Below are 7,295 nucleotides of genomic sequence, written 5' to 3'. Positions count from 1 at the left end.
AACTTATGACCTTCTGTCAGAGACCCTCGAAGAATTGGTCATAAATTTATGACCATTTTAGACCAATTGGTCAAAAGCTGTCTCGGGGCTCTAAACCCTAAACCATAATGACCATTTTGGTCAGAAAGGTCATAATTTCCTTACATAAAATGGTCATAAAGCAAACAATGCTAGTCCGTTGCCTTATTTCTAGTTGTTAACGACCAATATAGATGGTCATAGCCTTGTAAATTGTGGTGGGTTGCTATGACTAAGCGCCACCTCATCAGTTTTGCCTATGTGTCATGTCTATGGCGCAGTTTTTGCCCTAGGTTGTGAAGCAACCTATATTTCTGTCATTCCCAAAATTCCCAAAAAAATCTCATAAATTCTTTGGGTCATATCTTCGTCAAATATGTAAGAACCTTCCTTGTCTAGTTCAAAAATAATTCAAAAATATTCATTTTCCTATTCTGTTCAGAACAATAGTTTGTGAAGGAAGTACCACTTTGGCATGTCCAAATAGTATCAATTTTCTACAGTGCTTTCCTATGCCCAAATAACCATCCTCCACCAAATGCCAGCTCAATCCATTCATTATTTTGAGTCGAGCTTCAACATTTGTATTTATGTCTAGTGTGGTAGTTTGCAAAGCAAGTACCACCTAGTCTCCTCCTTTTGAGCTGAAAATTTGTGAAGACGGTCTTCTTAGTAACTGATCATCCTCAGCCAAAACGCACACCCATTAGCCATGTACATTTTCCGTACCGCTAATCAAACACTTGGCTGCTAATTCATGTTTGAGCATCGATCGGTCTCTTTGTGAGAATCTTATGTTGTAATTTTCTCCCTAGCACCTACCTGGGGAGTGCCCAACCCACTAGACATGCCTAGGCCGCCCAGAACACATGGCAACGCCACGGTCACGCGGTGACCACGCGGCGGCATGCGAGTTTACGCACTCTAGAGTTGGGGCCCTCGACCATTGTCCAAACCTCGACGTATCGCCACCAAACCATGTATTTATGATTAAATAGGTACTTATGTAACTAGAAATTATTATTTTTTTAAAAAAATAGCAAACTATGAGACAGTTGCAGTTCAAATTTGACCCGCTTCCTACTAAATCAGCGGGAATTTGTCTTTTTCACCAGAGGTGGATCAAAACTTTTGACACCCAACCATTTTGTCAATTGTGCATTAAATATGGCCTAGTATTTTAGAAAATTGATTTGGTCCAATTTTGCAACAATTATTTGGGAGGTCCTTCACAAAAAAACCTCATTTCAGGCACTCGGAAAATGGAAAATGAATTTTCCGTGCACAGAAAATGAAAACTTCCTTAGGCAACATTTTTTGCCATTCCAAGATGCACCCTTGTGCACAATATGAGATCATTTGAACAAACTATGCCATGAATGTGGCCATAAGATTGATCATTTGGCTTGAAAGCCATGAATCTTCACGCATGACAGCTCATTTTTGAGAACACTTTTTTAAAATAATTGCCGTATTACAAGTTTGTTAATTTTTCCTGGGAACTTGGCCACATATAATGACACAATGCGAAGGTTTCCCAATTTTTTGAATTTTTTTTGAATTTTTTATGCCCGTTTCAAAATGCGGTCAAAACGGCGGGAATGACCGTTCCTAGCTAGTTGTTGAATCTTGGAATTTTTTTGGTGTTTCTCTGATAAAATAGATACTTTGTACCTAAAAATTATTTTTAGAAAAAATAAAAAGCAAACTATGTGGCAGCTGTAGTTCAAATTTGACCCGCTTCCTACTGAATCAGCGGAAATTTGTCTTTTTCACGAGAGGTGGATCGAATCTTTTGACACCCAATCATTTGGTCAATTGTGCATTAAATATGGCCTAGTATTTTATAAAAATGATTTGGTCCAATTTTGCAACAATTATTTGGGAGGTCCTTCACAAAAAACCTCCTTTTGGGCACTCGAAAAATGGAAAATGGCTCTTTTGTGCAATGAAAGTGAAAACTCCTTTAGGCAACATTGTTAGGAATTCCAAGATGCACCCTTGTGCACAATATGAGGTCATTTGAACAAACTATGCCATGAATGTGGTGCCATTTTGCAAAATAATACGCGCAGTTGCTTCACATTTTACTATGTTTTAGCACTTAGAAACTATTTTAAATGACAAAAATATCGAACCAATCAGGATCTCTCACGTAGATCGCCCCTCTCTATGAAATCTGAGCCGTCCACGGCGGATGGATCCAACGTCCACCCTCTCACCCACCCACACCCACCCACTCTCCCTGCACACCACTCGTCCCCCGCACGACTTCCCCTCCTATCTCTCCCAGATCCATAAACCACCGCCGCCGTCGTCATCCTCTCCCCTTCCCGCAGATCCAAAACCACGGTGACGGTCGTGCGGATCGGAAAGCCATGGCAGCGGACCTCATGGATCCATCTCCCTCACCCCCTCACCCCCCACGCACCCACGCCCGCCACCCCAACCCTCTCCCTCCCTCTGTGATCTCGATCGGCCCTGCTCTCTGCCGGAGATAGAGGCGTCGCCGCCCAGCAACCACGGCTGTCTTGCTCGCCGACAAGCATGGCGCTCCATCAATCTGGCCGGACCCGACACACGCGTGGCCTGTCTAGGGTCTCCGGCCACCAGGACGGGACAGCGCCATTGGCTCCCTCGGCTCCGGCGACTGCGACCGCGACCGGCGACTGGCAGCGGGCGTCTCTCCCAGGTAATAGATGAGATACATCTCCCTCCCGCCTTTATCCTTGGTTCGTTCTCGCTTGCCGCGTCAGATCTGTTTGAGATATGCACTAGATAGTGATGCCGAGGTCAAGAGTTGGTTAGTCCTTGATGGATCTCATCCGTAGGTTAGGAGCTGGAGGCTATTTCTTGATGGTGCCTCCAGTGCAGCAACGGTTGACACCCTCCTCGTCTTTGCGTAGTTTCAGTCCCCTGAAGCCAACGCATAAATACATGCAAGGTATTTTTGTTTCTTGTGCACGTGAGTTAGTTTCAAATGAACTATAGAGCAGGGCTTACAGACGTAGTTGGGGGGTGTCAAGTGCCTACAAGTGTAGCTCAACTTTGTGTAGTCGGAACAGGTTGCATTTTGCATCCGCCCCTTCACTACCACTGCTGTTGAGTCGCTCAGATACCAAGGTCAGATCTGTTCATGTGGAATTTTGTGTACATATACGCTAGTCTAGTCACCGTCTCCCGCCGTGCACTCCGGGGCAAATTATGCGATCCATGTTCGCCCGTCGGTGATTCAATTTTTTCCGTCGACCTCATTGTCAGTTGTTGGGGTACTTGGCCATCATACAGCAGTACCAATCGAGTACGGACGTGGTACTGGTAGCAACATTGTGCCCGCAATCAATGCATGCTTTCCATCCTGTTTGGTCGTCGGTCGTTAGATCGGCGACTTGGTTTACTTCTTCTGTACTACTCCTGTTATACTAGATAGGAAGCTATTCACTTATTTATTTTTACAGGAAGCTAACTTGTTCATGCAAATAGATAGGCATTGGCATCATACATGGCTTGACTTTGTTCCTTATCGAATGAACCAAACATGATTCATTTCAGAAACTCTGAAAGTGCAACTATCCCTAGGTGGTTTTGGTAATTCATAACAACATATAGCTCATTGAGCTAATGCTATTCCAAGATGATTATTTCAGGAAAGCTCAATGATTGGCATGGCATGGATGTGAAAGTGGAACCCTCAAAATGCTAAGGACAAAGGATTGGCTCAAGCTCAAAAGCTCAAGACTCTTCATTTTATATTTTAGTGATCCAAGATCACAATGAGTCTTTAGGAAAAGCCAATACTATCAAGGAGGGATGAGGTGTTGCTTAATGAGCCTCTTGCTTCATGTGTGTAGTGATATGCTCCAAAACCCTCAACTACTTTCCCATATCCACATATGACCTAAACCCTAAGCCAAACTCGGTCCTACCGATTCTTCCTATCCGGCGCCACCGAGTTTCACTTGTCAAAAGCCACTGCCAAACCCTAGCATTTCGGTTCTACCGATAGGGATCTCGGTCTCACCGAGATGGGGTTGCAAACTCTCTGTTTCCCTTTCGTAACTTTTCGGTCTCACCGAAAGAGCGAATCGGTCCCACCGAGATTGCAATGTAAATTCAGTGTTTCCCCTTTGTAACTTTCGGTCTCACCGAAAGAGCAAATCGGTCCCACCGAGCTTGCCTGACCAACTCTCTGGTTAGCTAATTACCAAATTCGGTCTCACCGAGTTTGTGTAATCGGTCTCACCGAGATTACGTTATGCCGAAACCCTAACCATATCGCACTGAGTTGCATGTCGGTCCCACCGAAAATCTCTAACGGTCACTAGGTCTACATTTTCGGTCCGACCGAGTTTGTTGATTCGGTCCCACCGAGATTGGAAAACTGTGTGTAATGGTTGGATCTTGTGTGGAGGCTATATATACCCCTCCACCTCCTCTTCATTCGTGTGAGAGCCAGTGGAGAGAGCCATCAGAACACATACACCATTCCAACTCATATGTTCTGAGAGAGAACCACCTACTCATGTGTTGAGACCAAGACATTCCAATCCTACCATATGAATCTTGATCTCTAGCCTCTCCAAGTTGCTTTCCACTCAAATCTTCTTTCTACCAAATCCAATCCTATGAGAGAGAGTTGAGTGTTGGGGAGACTATCATTTGAAGCACAAGAGCAAGGAGTTCATTACCTACACACCATTTGTTACTTCTTGGAGAGTGGTGTCTCCTAGATTGGCTAGGTGTCACTTGGGAGCCTCCGACAAGATTGTGGAGTTGAACCAAGAAGTTTGTAAGGGCAAGGAGATCGCCTACTTCGTGAAGATCTACCGCTAGTGAGGCAAGTCCTGTGTGGGCGATGGCCATGGTGGGATAGACAAGGTTGCTACTTCATGGACCCTTTGTGGGTGGTTGCTTCTTCGTGGACCCTTCGTGGGTGGAGCCCTCCGTGGACTCGCGCAACCGTGACCCTTCGTGGGTGGAGCCCTGTGTGGACTCCCGCAACCGTTACCCTTCGTGGGTTGAAGTCTCCATCAACGTGGATGTAGGATAGCACCACCTATCCGAACCACGGGAAAAACATCCGTGTCTCCAATTGCGTTTGAAATCTCCAAACCCTTCCCTTTACATTCTTGCAAGTTGCATGCTTTACTTTCCGCTGCCAATATACTCTTTGCATGCTTGCTTGAATTGTGTGATGATTGCTTGACTTGTCCTAAAATAGCTAAAATCTGCCAAGAACTAAAATTGGGAAAAGGTTATGTTTTTATTTGGTCAAGTAGTCTAATCACCCCCCCTCTAGACATACTTTCGATCCTACAAACTCGACTCAACATATCAGCAGGAACAATACAACGTTTCCAAAGTATCCCCCCCGGTTTTTGGGTCAACAGTGAAGTAGGAGTAGGAGTAGCCCACGCTAGGGGTGTTCACGTAGCATTTCTTACCTTTTTTATCAAATTTGCATCACATATTTGTTATATATATCAGAATCATTAAGAATCTTAATATTTCACTGTTTTCAGTTATCTTGCAGTTTCTGGGACGAGCGGGAGCACGAAGTGCTTTGGCTATTCGGCAACTCCGAGTGACCACGGTACAGGGCAGGTGGCATGGCGGCAGGTACTTGTGTGGTGAGAAGCAACCTCCAGCTGATCATCAGGAAAGGCAGCAAGCATGATTATTAGTATTTCAGTGACGCTGATGCTCATTATTGTTGTTGCCCTTTTAGCTGAAACTCACAAATACAGTTAGAATTTTCCTTGAGATGTCTATGTGTGAGTGTCAATACAACTTCTTCAAGGTAATTATCCGGGCCTACTACACAATAACCTTCATCTAGTCACCGTTACTGTATGAAAGAATTCGGAACTAGGATTTTGTTTAAGTAGCTACTGAATCTGCTTGCTTGGTTATGGCAGACATACATGTCTTACAAATTCGTTATTCTTGTTTGAAGCTAAGCTAGGATACTATAGTTCCAGCAAAAAAAAGGGGAGCCGCTCTTTTTGTTCTTCACTAATAAATTCTTGTTTGAATGCATATCCTGGGGGTGGCGAAGCTGGGAGCCTTTCCTCCCCATAAAAATACTTTGCTCTTCATTATGAGAAATGCCCTTATATAATTAGCTGCTAGGAGTGTTTATATACTTGATCACCACACCTCTACTATTCTGGTTACTTTTGCTTTCTTCTCTGTAGTTGTCCAGGGCATAACAGTTTTATGTGTGGCTTGTTATTTTGTTACCAGCCTACTTTCTTGTGCTCCTGGTCGAGTCTTGTGGAGAAGCAGGGCGAATCGGGCATCATCTCACTTGTGCCTATGTCGTAAGAATAGAACACCACTCTCGCTTGATGTGCATGTATTAGTACAAAAAAGCATTCTTACATGGTGATTGTTAGCGACACAACAATTATCTTGCAACATATCTTGCCAAATTGCTTGCTTGCTTACTATATAACATGTACTGCTAAACATGTTATCCCACTCCATGATGTTGTATCATTTGCAAATACTCCTGGACATCGGCTCCCATTAGCTATAATCTGTACCTCTAAAAGAGGAGTATAAACTAGACTAATCTGTACTCTATTATGCTTGAGACTTGATCCAAGCCGTATTAATTGTTGCCAGTGATGTTATTATCTACTCTAATGGCTGATGAATCTGTACTTGCCATACCATGTGGAATGACTAATGAATTTGTACCCGAATACCATGTGTAATAATTGTTATTTTTGCATCATTTAAACATTTTTTCTGCTATATAGTTTCTCACTCATGATTGATCTACTACAGGTGAATGAGGTTTTCAAATGTTGGAAGGAGGAGGACAATAGGAACTTCTGTTATGTCTTAGCATCTAAATTTTTGTTTTAATTTTCTTTGTTGTAGAATAGTTTTGTTTGGCAGTTACTGTTCCTGGGATGTAAAGATATCTTAGATATGTATTGCTGGAATGAATGGTTGTAATATAATAACATTGCACGTTGCCCAAGATAGCTTGTGGTGTGATGTGTTGTAATGTCAATGGCATAATAACTTCTTTTGTATTGGATCAATTTTTTCGGAACTGGGCTAGGCCCAAGTTATATTGGACAATTATTTTTGAGGGAAAAACATGAGAGGCCCAGCAAAGAAATGGCCCAGAAAAATACATGATCAAAAAGAAAATATGCTGTTAAAAGGGCCACACAAAGAAATCAATAAGGCTGAATTGTTGGGCCAGACCCATGTAGCTAATAAAAGCACAGGAAAAAAATACTTTAAAAAGGCCGAAT

At 43.2% G+C, this 7,295-nt stretch overlaps 1 long non-coding RNA gene across 1 annotated transcript; it reads left to right on the top strand.

The window, feature by feature from the left end:
- Positions 1 to 2,683: 2,683 nt before the first annotated feature.
- On the top strand, positions 2,684 to 7,014 carry LOC125555505 (uncharacterized). Its single transcript, XR_015601981.1, has 4 exons — positions 2,684 to 2,710; positions 5,552 to 5,637; positions 6,265 to 6,341; positions 6,814 to 7,014. It is a non-coding gene; the product is annotated as an uncharacterized LOC125555505 (long non-coding RNA).
- Positions 7,015 to 7,295: the final 281 nt, after the last annotated feature.

The sequence above is a fragment of the Triticum urartu genome, chromosome 4A (assembly GCF_056163025.1).
Source record: "Triticum urartu cultivar PI428250 chromosome 4A, HENAU_Tu73, whole genome shotgun sequence".
NCBI lineage: Eukaryota > Viridiplantae > Streptophyta > Magnoliopsida > Poales > Poaceae > Triticum > Triticum urartu.
This window is presented reverse-complemented; position numbering and strand designations above follow the sequence as displayed.